Source organism: Erpetoichthys calabaricus, chromosome 15, assembly GCF_900747795.2.
Source record: "Erpetoichthys calabaricus chromosome 15, fErpCal1.3, whole genome shotgun sequence".
In the NCBI taxonomy this organism is placed as follows: domain Eukaryota; kingdom Metazoa; phylum Chordata; class Cladistia; order Polypteriformes; family Polypteridae; genus Erpetoichthys; species Erpetoichthys calabaricus.
This window is the reverse complement of record NC_041408.2, coordinates 94,890,266-94,904,705: the sequence shown is the minus strand read 5'-3', so window position 1 is coordinate 94,904,705 and position 14,440 is coordinate 94,890,266. Positions and strand designations below refer to the sequence as shown.

General features: G+C 44.0%; 1 protein-coding gene and 1 long non-coding RNA gene across 2 annotated transcripts in view; one reads left to right on the top strand and one right to left on the bottom strand.

Moving 5' to 3' along the window:
• myom2b (myomesin 2b) overlaps nt 1–12,180 on the bottom strand; it is a 113,657-nt gene extending 101,477 nt beyond the window's left edge. The window contains 1 exon segment of the mRNA XM_051919405.1: nt 12,028–12,180. The gene's annotated coding sequence lies outside the window, so the exon portion shown is untranslated.
• LOC127525970 (uncharacterized) overlaps nt 1–14,440 on the top strand; it is a 495,457-nt gene that overhangs the window by 6,273 nt on the left and 474,744 nt on the right. The gene's annotated exons all lie outside the window — the stretch shown is intronic.

Sequence of the window (14,440 nt, the reverse complement as noted above, 5' to 3'; positions counted from 1 at the left end):
AGTCGCATACCTAACAATTTCACAGTAAAGGAAAGTCACACTCTGCCGATGGAAGAAGAGTTTTGTCGGTTATTGTGGGCTTTATGATGGAAAAAGGAGAAGGCTGGAGAGTCAGACCCTTGAATCAAAAACTACTACTTGACGAACAGATGCAATTCAGACAGTTTTGAAAGACAGTTTTGTTCTTTGATGATCTGTGTGTGTCATGTTAAGTAAGCCCTTCGTTAGGCATTCTGGCAACCACGTGACAAGATTCTCTTCGAAATTCGAAACTTTCGATACACGGCGCGTGTCTGTGTGCAGCGCGCGATTCGGACGCGGGAACGAGCATCTGTGTCTGACGTCATCTTCGGAGCTCGTAGAACGTGCCTGGCAGTCAAGCAGCGCTCCGCTTTCTCCTTTGCCTTCAGCAGATAGGAGCGAGTGATGCAGAAATACAACAAATTGAATTTTTAAAAACATTTTTGTTTCGTTCTTTTTTCATTTGCTACATAAATCATAATCAGTGTTAGGACACAGCTGCTGTTTTTGGAGATGAGTACTAAGAAAGCAGCCACGTCGAATGCGGACTGTAGAACAAGCCGAAAGCCGTATCCAGAAAGACAGCGCAACTGTCATTAACACGGAAAGGCTCTCCAAATCGCAATTTTAATCCCAATAAATTAACAAAAGGAGAATCGGGCATATGGCAGTTAAGCTCCATTATCGCAGAGCAAACAGCTGCCAGCTACTCGCTACGCAATCTGTTCGTGTCTACAAATCAGCCATAAATCAGGCGCCTCAGTCACACCCCTGCTGCTAAAGGACAAGCCGAGCTGGCATCTACGACACGTGAGCCCGGTGCCAGGGACAGGGGGACACTGCCCCTTCACGCGTGGACTGAAGGATTTTTGAACACTTAAACTGTACTTTAAAAACAGATGTGGCTGTCTGTCACTCGGAAACCACATCTGTCATCGCCGCGCTCCGTTCACCGTGCTGATAGGAACACCGGAGACTTTGTCGTTTTCTTTTACAGTAATTATTCAACACTCGTTGGTCAGTTGTGGAATAAACGACATTTCTGACAATATTTAGTTTAGTGTTCATTCTGTAGTTCTTGTTTGGGACATGAACCCTAACCTTAATTACAATAACTGTGGGCATTTCAAGAACAGCGCGTTTACCTTGTAGTAACATTCATCAACACCTGCTAAGACGGGTGTGTGCTGCCCGTCTCCTGGTATCTCCTCCAGGCTCTCGAGACTGTGCTGGGAGACACTGCAGACCTTCTTGAGACGGCACATATGGGTATGGATGTGCCATCCTGGACGAGAGGGACTACCTGTGCAACCTGAATCTGCTGCAGGTGCTGCCTCATTGCTATCAGGAATGACAAGGACCCTAGCGAAAGGCCAAACCTGAGAAGAATCAGTCAGGAACAATGAGGGGAAAGCAACTGCCTGTGGCTACTATTCCCTTTTTTGAGGGGTGTCGTGCAGTTGCTCCTCCGGGTCAACTGTTGTCACTGTCATTTGCACCAAAGCAGGTGACATTGATTCACGATCGCTTGTGCTTCCTCAGTTGGACAGATTGATGCCCCTGAAGCCTCATTGGAACACTGCATCATCCTATCTATCTATCTATCTATCTATCTATCTATCTATCTATCTATCTATCTATCTATCTATCTATCTATCTATCTATCTATCTATCTATCTATCATATAGTGCCTTTCACACATCTATCTATCTATCTATCTATCTATCTATCTATCTATCTATCTATCTATCTATCTATCTATCTATCTATCTATCATATAGTGCCTTTCTATCTATCTATCTATCTATCTATCTATCTATCTATCTATCTATCTATCTATCTATCTATCTATCTATCTATCTATCTATCTATCTATCTAGCTATCTATCTATCTATCTATCATATAGTGCCTTTCTATCTATCTATCTATCTATCTATCTATCTATCTATCTATCTATCTATCTATCTATCTATCTATCTATCTATCTATCTATCTATCTATCTATCTATCTATCTTATAGTGCCTTTCACACATCTATCTATCTATCTATCTATCTATCTATCTATCTATCTATCTATCTATCTATCTATCTATCTATCTATCTATCTATCTATCTATCTATCTATCTATTATATAGTGCCTTTCACACATCTATCTATCTATCTATCTATCTATCTATCTATCTATCTATCTATCTATCTATCTATCTATCTATCATATAGTGCCTTTCTATCTATCTATCTATCTATCTATCTATCTATCTATCTATCTATCTATCTATCTATCTATCTATCTTATAGTGCCTTTCACACATCTATCTATCTATCTATCTATCTATCTATCTATCTATCTATCTATCTATCTATCTATCTATCTATCTATCTATCTATTATATAGTGCCTTTCACACATCTATCTATCTATCTATCTATCTATCTATCTATCTATCTATCTATCTATCTATCTATCTATCTATCTATCTATCTATCTATCTATCTATTATATAGTGCCTTTCACACATCTATCTATCTATCTATCTATCTATCTATCTTATAGTGCCTTTCACACATCTATCTATCTATCTATCTATCTATCTATCTATCTATCTATCTATCTATCTATCTATCTATCTATCTATCTATCTATCTATTATATAGTGCCTTTCACACATCTATCTATCTATCTATCTATCTATCTATCTATCTATCTATCTATCTATCTATCTATCTATCTATCTATCTATCTATCATATAGTGCCTTTCTATCTATCTATCTATCTATCTATCTATCTATCTATCTATCTATCTATCTATCTATCTATCTATCTTATAGTGCCTTTCACACATCTATCTATCTATCTATCTATCTATCTATCTATCTATCTATCTATCTATCTATCTATCTATCTATCTATCTATTATATAGTGCCTTTCACACATCTATCTATCTATCTATCTATCTATCTATCTATCTATCTATCTATCTATCTATCTATCTATCTATCTATCTATCTATCTATCTATTATATAGTGCCTTTCACACATCTATCTATCTATCTATCTATCTATCTATCTATCTATCTATCTATCTATCTATCTATCTATCTATCTATCTATCTATCTATCTATCTATCTATCATTTTTAATTTGATAGATCTGTTGCACAGTGACAAGTGACGTCTTTACTCGTCTTGACCCACTCTGACTACACAACGACCTTTCTAGGCTCATTCAAACTTAACTTTGAGAACTGACGGCTATCGAGTACTAAATCATCACATGGATTGCGAGTGTTACCAGGAAAATTAGAAACTTAAAGTAAAGAGCGTATCTTGGTCTAAGGTGTTGCTGGCAGTGATCCTTTGTTCTATGATAACATTTGGCTATATGTATATTCACCACTTTTTTCACATTTTGATCTGTTACAGTCTTGTACTAAACTCATTTAAAATAATTTTTTTCACTCATCAAGCAACACTAATTTCTAACTATCTGGACATTTTTGCAAATGTATCTGCTCGTATAATAAAACGCTGAGGTCTGTGTGTCCCGTCCCTCAGATCAATCTGATTGGTCCGTTTGCCTCCGATGATGCAATGAAAGAGGAAGTGCGAGTGTGTGACACACCAGGAGGAGTAGAGGCGCACACTGAAACAGTCGCCTTCAAAAATGACAAATATAAAAATGGACAGGAGGAGAGAAAGTTGTCTCGAAAATAAAGAGAGCGTCTGAGACGAGGGCTTTACAGGGCTGCGCTTGGGAAATGGAGCACCAGTGGCGACACTCAGATACACACCAATACAGAGGAAATGTGCTGAAAGTACACATGGATTTGGGCACAACGGGCACTGGCCGGGGGCCCCCGGAGCATAGAGGCCCCCCAATGTTTCTGATGCCTATGTGTCAGGGGACGCAGGGCACTACTTTGCTTGGGGGCCTATGATGCTGTTAAGATGGCCCTGCATGGGGCGAGAGATAGCAAATATTTTTAAATGATTCTGTTACCCGTCTTCACCGGGTACTGAGGCCAGTTAAACATTAAAACAAATATCCCATTGACACAAGTATTGAGATCCTTTGTAACACTTGGCATCAGGCTGAGGTGCATCCCTCTCTATTGATCATCACAGAGATGTTTTTACACCTACAGTAGTTTGGAGCCCCACTGTAGTCGGTGCCCTTGACTGATTAGGACTGGCACACATACCTGCCTGTTGAAGTTCCACAGGTGAACAAAAACCAAGCCATGAGGTCAAAGGACTCGCCAGCAGAGTTTAGGGACAGGATTGTGTTGAGGCGTAGGACTGGGGAACACAGCAGCAGTGACGTGCCCAGGAGTACGGTGACCTCCATAATTCTTAAATGGAAGGCCTCTTTCTAGAGGTAGCCATCTGGCAAAACTGAGCAATCGCGAGAGAAAAGGGCCTTGGTATTAAGAGAGGAGAACCTGATGGTCACTGTAGCTGAGCTGCAGGGAACCTGTGAGGAGATGAGAGAAACTTTCCACAGGACAACCACCAGTGAAACATGACACTAATCTGGGCTTTATGGAAAAGCGAGCAGATAACACCTGAACACCTGCCTGGAGTTTACTAAAAGGCCCCTAAAGGAGTCTCCGACTGTAGCTGCTGGTAGGTGAGGCAGAATCACACACGGGTCAAACGTGTGCCAAAACAAATCTCTCCGTTCAAAAGGTTCGTTTTAAAAGGTTTAGTGAAAATTCAAAAGCAAACAGTCCACCTAAGAATAAAGACAAAAGGTTGTTACACGTTGTCACACACGCACGCTTAGGGGACAGTCAGAAGGCTCGATCGTGCGTGAAAGATCAAAGGACGGGGGCCTGGAATGAGGCACTAATGCTGTTCTCTCCTTCATTCCACAGACAAACAACCGAATAAAGCAGTCCTACCGGTCATCACATCCCGTCCATACAAAAGACTCCTCGTCCGGCTCCGTGGACTCACCACACTTCTGGACTTCTCTGATGACTTCAGTTCCTCAGCTCCGCTCCTGACGTCATCTCCGGCCACTTTCATCAACGTCAGCTCCACTATTCGCTGCATTTCCTCCCTGCTAGTTGCACTTCTTTTACTGTTTGTATAAAAGAGTCAGGAACAAACTTTATGTTGTTGAATGTTTGACCTGGATTTTGTACTGGACGCTACAGCCAGTATACGGGGAGGATCCCCAACCCTTAATCTGTGTTTCTGTGCTCTTATTTTATCACAGATTGGCGTAGTCGGCAGGATTGACTGTTTGAAAAATGTCTGAAGAACAGGACCTCCATACTGTGCTCAGGACCATATTGACGGAGCTGCAGACAGTAAAACTGCAGCTAGGAGAGACCCGTAGACAGTTGGTGGAGACAGAGGCCCGAGTCGCCGCTGCAGGACACATAAAGCCGGGGGCCGCTCGACCTCCACCCCCTTCACTAGTTGCTTTAGTGGAGGGGGATGACATTGAGTCCTTTTTGCTTATTTTTGAGCGCACTGCTGTGCGTAATCTTTGGCTGAGGTCGAGTGGGTGAACATCCTCGTGCCGTACCTGAAAGGTGATACGCTGAGGGATTATCATGATCTCCTCGAACAGGATGGCGCTATATATGACACTCTTAAGGCAGAGATATTGAGATGCTATGGCATCACCTCAAATTGGCAGGGAGGAAATGTGGCGAATAGTGGAACTGACGTTGATTGAAGGGGTCAGAGATGACATCAGGAGTGGAGCTGAGGAACTGAAGCCATTGTGGAAGTCCAGAAGTGTGGTGAGTCCATGGAGCCGGACGAGGAGTCTTTTGTATGGACTGGATGTGATGCCCAATACGACTGCTTTATTTGGTTGTTTGTCTGTGGAATGAAAGAGAGAACAGCATTAGTGCCTCATTCCAGACCCCCGTCCTTTCTTCTTTCACGCATGATCGAGCCTTTTATTTGTCCCCAAAGCGCGTGTGTGTGACAATACGCGGAATAAAAAGCAAAAATGGAAAAAATGTCTCTTCTCTAAACTTAGCCTTTTCTTGTTAAACGTTGGTTATTTTCTATCCTAAAGGATGCTTTACGTCACCTTGAGTATGTTCTAAATGTACGGCACTGCGCGTTGGGCTTCATGCTGTTGGGCAGGTTAAGTAAGGCACAGTTTTAAACCGAGTGCCATCCGTGTCTTACTTACGGCAAGGCAGGTCACTAACTGAGACTAATGTGTAGTCAGAGGGGCAAGAAACAGTTAGAATCTACCAACTCAACTCAGCTTGTGGGGTTATAAAAACGTCCCAGAGACTCATATACAGTATAGGCAAACAGTTCATATAACTTAAATAACTAGACAATGGCTCTTACACAGACTGCGAGGAACAAGATTCTCTGGTCTGATGAAACCAAGACTGAAATGTTTCTTCACAAGTCTCAGTCTCACAGTTGGAGAAAATGAGGCCCTGCTGATCACATGCACAATGGCGGTGAAGAAGAGGGGTGGAAGGGTCTGGGAGACTAGACTGACTCGAGGGGACTTGAACAGAGATATCCATATTGAAAGCCTGCTCCTGAGCTTTCCGGGTCTCAGACTGTGCTGAAGGTCCACCTTCCAACAGTGACAAAGCAAAGACAACATAGGAGTGGCCGAAGGGCACCTCTGTGAGTTTGGACTTGAAACCCATTTGAACATCTCCAGAGAGACCTGGAAAAGCTGCCCACTGGTGGCCTCCATCCAACCAGATAGAGCCTGAGAGGACCTGTGGACAAGAATGATGGGGAATCCCCAACACCAGCTGTATGAAGAGCGTCATGTCAGATCCAAGAAGACTCCAGGCTGGAATCAACCAAAGACTCGGAAAAGGCTCTGAATTGTTGTGCCAATGGGATATAAATCTGAAAAAAATTCCAAATCCTGGTTTTCGAGTTGACATTCTGAGGTGTTGAGCGTTGCTCAAAAGAATTCCAATGATTTTAGCATAAGGCCGAGACACAGCAAAATGTGAAGACAGTGAGGGGGTCTGAAGACTTTCTGAATGCACTTTACATACAAAAAATCGATCGGAAAAGACAAACAACGTAATTTGCTTCACACTTTTTGACCTCATGGCACATTGAAGCTGCCAGCACCGCCTCACGCTGCTCACCAGGGGCGAAGAGCGGAACCGTCTGCCACACATTCCCCAAGTGCCAGGGCCCATACAAGGTTGGATCCCCATGGAGTCTCATCAGGGGGCGCATAGCCAGGACAATGGACTTCAGCAGCGGTGAAGTGCCCACTAAGTGCTTCAGATAAGTGTCTCTTTGGGGGTCCTACCTTACATGCTCCTCACAGATATATATATATATATATATATATACAGTATATACACGAGGGGCAGTCCAAACGTTCCTGGAATTGTGATATAGCAGGAGAATGAGAGCTCCGATTACGCACACATTGTTGTGGAGGGGAGCGCCGCACGTCTGTAGAGCAGTTACAACAGGTCTGGATTGGATCTGGTGGGTAGTATTGTTTTAATTACCATTTGAATTGGCTCCAGCAGACCCCCGTGACCCTGTGTTAGGATATAGCGGGTTGGATAATGGATGGATTAGACGTGTGCATAGTCATTTGGTGCAAATTCGGCGCACTTGCTGCAGTGCAACTAGCGTTATCAGAAGCTAGCTAGAATTCAATCTGATGTTAGCATGTTGTTCCAACTGTAACATTGTGCCGAATGACTATGCACACGTCTCTTCAGAATGGATGAGAAGCTACCAGAAGACGACTGACATCACTGTGGATTCAACCTCCAGAAGCCCCGCCTCTTCCAGTCTCTGGGTCATATGACCAGCTCCACAACCAGAAGCTGACATTCATTGCTGGACCTGCTTTAGTGACGGACTGAGTGCCCATCTAACGTGACCTCAGGAGAGTCATAACAAGCACATCACCACAATTCAACTTTTCTTCATCTTATGTTTCATTAGGACATTAAATGGGGCTTCCTGATGGAGCCCCAACTATTTTTTGCTCTTCTCGTGTATTTTTACAATATTTATATAACTTGAGAAGATCTGGTGGAGAACAGCAAGTTCATCTTTTGTTCATCTGGAGCCACTCTGACTGGACAAAGAGATTCCTAACGTTAAGCAGGCATAGATGAGAAACAACGGTTAGAGAGCAGCTCATCATCCTACGCACTGTGGAAAGAGCTGGAAATGTAGAGAACGTATCCCGGGGTCAAACCTACGCCATGTTTTAGGCGAGACTGGCAGTGGTCTTCATGTTAGCAGTGTCAGTGTGGGCCTTACCAGCTGTGTACTGGCAGTAAATGGTTGTGCACCAGCGCCGCCTGCTCTGATCTTCAACGGGGTCGATACCCCAACCTGTTTGATCCCATTTCATTTTTGTAAATCATTATGATTGAAACTCCAAGGGGACCCCCATCCTGTCTGATCATACAACATACGTGTATCAGGGCGTGCATAACTCCCCCCTGTACACATATCATTAACAAAACTTTGAGGGGGGGACCCCCAGCTCAATTAAGAAATCGTGTAAAATGAAATCTGCAGTGCAATGGGAGTTGAACCAAGAAGCCAGAGAGGCCCAGCACTTACTGGTTTCCAGTTCAAGCACTGAGTAACTGCATTGTCACACATGTGCACATGGGGGCTCAGGTGATGGTTATTCTCCAGCAGTCCAGTGGGCGGAGCTGTGTGATAACGTTCTCTCTTCTCTGAAGACTGACAGCTCCCCATCCACCAATGTCACCTCCTGTGTCCGTCCACCTGGACCCGCTTCTTCCTGCCCGGCTGCCATATGACCGGAAGACTTGCTATCTTGGGCAGTCTCAATAAGGGCTCATGTCTGAGAAGTCTCAATTTTGTATTTTCATGTTCTTTATTTTCATTTAAATCACAAGGGTGCCCCACTCTGCGGTGGGCAGGCACCCTGCCCAGGGTTTGTTTCCTGCCTTGTGCCCTGTGTTGGCTGGGATTGGCTGCAGCAGACCCCTGTGACCCTGTAGTTGGATAATGGATGGATGAGTGCCCCACTGTCTCTGTTTGTCTTCTTAGAGTGACGTATTTGGCTGGTTGAGGCGGGTCCAAGTGGACAGACACAGGAAGTGACATCAGTGGAGGAGGGCTGTTAATCTTCAGGTCTGCACAGGGGAGAAGAGAGAGAGAGACCATCATCACACAGCGCCACCCCCTGCATCAGTGGAGAATTACCATCACCTGAGCCCTTAAATTGTCTCCTACCTGCACGTGTATTATAATCGATATATAAATATTTATAAAAATACATACAAATAATTCCAACCCCGCTGACTTGTCACATGATGCTGGCTATCGAGGAGTTTAAAATTCTAGCGCTGTCTACACCGTGTTATGCACAATGGAAGTTGCACAGACTTCAAATCAGAAAGCTTTTCCGTTCTCATGCACGTCATCATTACTGGCTTGGAAACAGCATTAGGTGGCACTGCCAACCCCTGGTGTGAACATAGAGAGAAAAAATAAATAAATAAAAACAGATTCAGAAAGTCTTGCCTTTTTTTTTTGTTTAAGATGGGTTGAGTTACGCAGGACAGGCCTGCATCTCTGCTGAATGCCTCTTCCAAATTTAACTGAGCTCCATCAGCAAGTGGAACGGGATCGCCTGAATTGGCACAAGCACACCACACTTAAATGCCTCACGGACCCTACAAACTCAAGTGCTCGGGGGGCCCAACACATTACCAAGTCTGAGAAGGCTCATTAACACATGAATCCCTCAAGAGTGGCCGCGTGCATGAAACGGAAACGGATAAACGGACGGGGCCATTGGGGGATCTTCTCTGGGCCTGCCCCTCCATGCCACCAGACTGGCGATCGGCTAACTTCCCGCTACAATTCACTCTCACATTCAACCCATGGTTAGCCATGCCAGCGCTGTAAAGCGCACAAGCAGGCAGCAGTGCCAGGCGTGTCTGCTGATCTTCTGATTGGACATTTCTGAGAGGCAAAATGCCAGACTTTAATCATTTCAAACGGCCGAGAGCTTCAACAAGTGGATGGAAAGGCAGGCCTTCCTTTTAAGAGTTTAAAGCAGCAGCAGCCACCACCCTGCTGCCATTTCTGCTTCACCCATTTTTTCTTCTTCTTAATCCAGCAGGACTTTGGCACCTTGTAAGGCTGGCCGCATATCACTTTCACCTCAAATGTCACCCCTGCCAAGGACACTCGCGGCAGGGAAATTAAATGATGCGGCCAGACATTCCATAAGGAAATGCCAAGATATACCTAACCCTCCGGAGCTACCGCTGTGAGATGCACGTATGTATCCGATAACACATGTAAAACGCATAGAACTTAAAATATACAGCAGCGGTTTGGCGATTCACTCAACTCCATTAAAGTCGGTTAGTTCGAGTCAGGGTCCCGGGGGGCTAAAGCCAGTGACAAGGACCAAGGGCTTCGTTTACTGCCACACATCTCGAGTCAGGCTGTGAGCTCAGGGGAACGAAATTCAGAGCAGCTGAAAATAAAACAACGCCCACCGAAGACATGCACAATAAACTCTAATGTGCATAATATTAGCCATTTAACACCAAATCACCTGTTAAGTCAACACTTAAATAATCGACGTCACATGGAGAAGCAGTACAAGTCCGTCTTTAATGTTACAGCGCAATACTGCAGTTATTAATAAATCAGGTCATTGTAGAACTGTACATGCATATTCATAACCACGAGATCATCGTTTATTTGAAATGCTTAATTGTGTGACACCTCTGACATGTTACCAACAAGAGACATTCATTATAATAATATATGCATAATATATAAACATCTGTTAAATTCAACACTTTAATGCATTACAGTAAAGTGTTAGCGTAACGTGGAGAAGCAGTTATTGGCTTTTATCCACTTAGCGGACACTTTAATCCAAAGTGACTTACAAAACAGGTCAATTTAACGGCATGCAAACAATCATTTAATGTTAAAGCACAATAATAATAATACATTTTATTTATATAGCGCTTTATCATAGCTATTTATAGGTAATTTAATAAAAAAATCAGTACATACATATGAATGTGACGAGATCATCATTCTTTGTACAAATCCCTTTTGCTTTATGGATATACTTATATAAATGTAATGAATTATTATTATTATTATCCCCTACCCTGAAATTAAAAACACCACGGATCTTAATTTAAATTTACATGACGATCAAATGCAGGAAACACAGCGAAGAGCGGGCACACTCCTCCAAGTGAAGGTGCCACGGTGATTCTTCAGAATGATACCACGGGGAAGGCATTTTTGGTTCCCAAAAGACCCGTCCACATGGAGTTGCAAGAAAGATTTATTTATTTATTTATATCTGTAGCAGGCGCCATGCAATTAAATCACCGTGAATAGATGGCCCCAGATTTGTGAAATACCAGTGGGTCCTGATTTTAAAAGGAGTCTCGCTGCAATGCAGTAGCTCGGGTTAAGTCGGGGTTTCTTAATCTGTTATGACCTGCAGCCCACCCGTTTTCTCTTTTTTCCACATATTAGAAGATTTGTCGAAGCACAAAGAACCAATTTCACAGGTAACGAACCCGTCCCAAAATGAAATGGCGCCTGGTCAAGCAATCCGGACCCACACAACCCAATACAGAAGCATAACGTGCCATTAAGGAAAGTGTAGAAGCAGGACCTGCACTGTAAAGAAATGCATGTGTGCCGTTGTATCGCTAACGCCAAGCGGAGCAATAAAGAAAACAGCATTCCGTATTAAACGCCCCCTTCTAACTTCAAAATTAGCTGCAGTTCTATAAAATACAGCGAATCTCCAAAAATGGGCTCCTTGGTCTTGGCTGGGGAGCCCCAGCGTGGTCCGGGGCACCGCAGCCCCCAGTTGTGCTGAAGGAGCGGGCGCCTCCTGCGAGGCTGGCTCTGTACATGTCGCCTGCTCGTGTGACCGCTCTGGCGAAGTTGGCCACTTATTCCTATTAAATACAAACGGGGAGATCTAAAGTGACCCCAAAGAAGTTTGGTGAAATGACACTTACCGGCAGAGAGAATGAACGACGGCAGGGCAGAGAGGAAGATCAGCCTTATCTTGCTTATCCCGCTCGGGAGACACTTGCTGAGGAAAACAAAAATATTATCCCGCGGTGAAGGAATGCGCCTCTCCATCCATCCCATTTATGGCGACACCAGTTACTATATATAGCGTTTACATCAAGCTTCCACTTGATTTTAGATGTTCAACCAGAGTATCTCAGCAGCGACTTTGCAGATGTGGATTCTTCACGGCACTCGTGTTTACCTGAAAGCCCGCAGTTTGCAGCGCGCATTTATGGGGATTCCTTTCACATTTCGTAGACTCGATTTAAAATACCATTAGGCTTGGAACGTTTAAAATATCACGCATATAAACAGGGCAATGGCTAAATTAACAATTATATTTCATAATAATTGCCATGTGAGTATAGCCCACCTGCATTCATTAAATTTCTCCTATGGGAGAGACTGTGGCTTTACCGGGTGACATCATTCAGACAAAAGTGTGAACAAGAAACGCGACTTTGGTGGCACTTTTATTACCCCCCAGTGGGTTTAACTGAAGATTATTTTCTGACTAACCCATTGACTGTCTGCCTATTTAAAATATGGACACGTTGCATTGCATTCTCAAAGCCGCTCATTGTTATTACACGCAAATGGTGCCAAACTTAATTTTCCAGTTGAAAGATTCATCTTAAAAAAATCACCTCCAGTTAGCAAGCAGGGACAGCTGAGGCAGCTGCTCGGTCTGTAGGAGCTTTCTGAGAGTTACACGCCGGGTGATGGAATCCAAATAGTTGCGATCTCTGCCCTCGCGTCTGCTGGCCTCTTGAGGAGCTCCTGTAAGCGTTGGGGGGAAAAGCTGCTGACTTGGCGTCGTTATATGCGGCACTGTCTTCATGTCACAAGGGGATCGGGTGGCAGCGAATTCATCTCCCATCCGGGCGCTGCCAAGCCTCCTGAGCAGGCGCGCACTTCGAGCGCCACGATCTGCAGGCTCCACTTTTGTTTCAGCGCTTCAAGAAGTCCTCGTCGTTATGAAAATGAAATTCAGGGGCAAAGAGTTCGAAATGAATGACGTGTTACCACTGCGCGGGCTACTGATAATAACACGACCCCGTAGGCATAAAGTTCCATCTATCACAGGTATACTTTTGTATCGGTCTGTACAGAATCGATTTGCCTAATCCGGTTTTAAAATCTCATGCACTCATCACTCCGGCCACAGGGGGGCCATACTGTACGAACCGAGTTAGAACTCAAGGTCCACCAAAGCGCAGCAGAGCCTCCTTAAACCCGCTTGATCCAATTTATTAATTGATTGGTTCGGGGAGGGGGCATCTTTGCAGCACCCGACACTAAACAGGAAACCGTCCTACGCATGGCTCCATGCAGGATCTGTCCAACTGCACACTCCCGAACCCGCTTCACCCGATTCTGGGTCACGTGAGATGGACATGCTGCATCTACTGCGACAGCAGCGGGACAAAGCAGCAAACAACCCTGTCAGTCCATCAAAAGCTGAACTCACGCACACAGCCACTGGTCAGTTTGGACTCCTGTTGACCTAACCTGCACCTTCATGGGAGATGTGTTAGGAGAGAAAGTGCAAACACCACACAGACGTCATCCAGGCGCGGCCTTCGAAACTGGGATGCTGGCAGAAAGGCCTTGATAATCGAATAAAACAAAAAAAAAAAACACCGAAAATCAAGAGGAAGGCGATTCCTCCCTAAACTTTTTTTGTTTTGCTTCAGTTGCAATTTATTCATAGATTATTTTAACTGCGAAAAGTTTAACCCCGGGATGAACCCGTATGTCCATTTATTTGTGCACTCGCAGCTACTGTCGCCTTCGAAGTCATCCCCTCCCGCAGCAATGCGTTTTGTTAGACGACGATGCCACTGCTGGAAGAACACGGAACTCTGTTTGTGGAAAATCCATGAGCTTCTCTGCCAAGCTACGCTTGACGCCAGAAACGTCTGGAAATCTTTGTCCTTTCATAGCTGTGATAGCGCTGCGGCTTTGCAGTTAGGAGATTGTGGGTTCGCCTCCCGGGTCCTAACTGTGTGTAGAGCGCTTTGAGTAGTGAGAAAAGCGCTATAGAAATGTAAAGAATTATTAAGACTTCGGGTGAATACGAAGGAGGGTCACAGCACCAAGAAACGCTCCTTTAGAATATGTGCCTGGGACTGGCAAGTCAGAGGTTTTCTTTCTTTTCTAAAATTTTTGATTTATTGTCATTCTGATGCGTGTTCAGACCATAGTGTGTGTATGTATTTATTTTTTATCTATTTATGAATGTATCCATTTAAATAGCTTTAAAGAATCAAAGTTCCCCATGGTACAAATATCTATCTATCTATCTATCTATCTATCTATCTATCTATCTATCTATCTATCTATCTATCTATC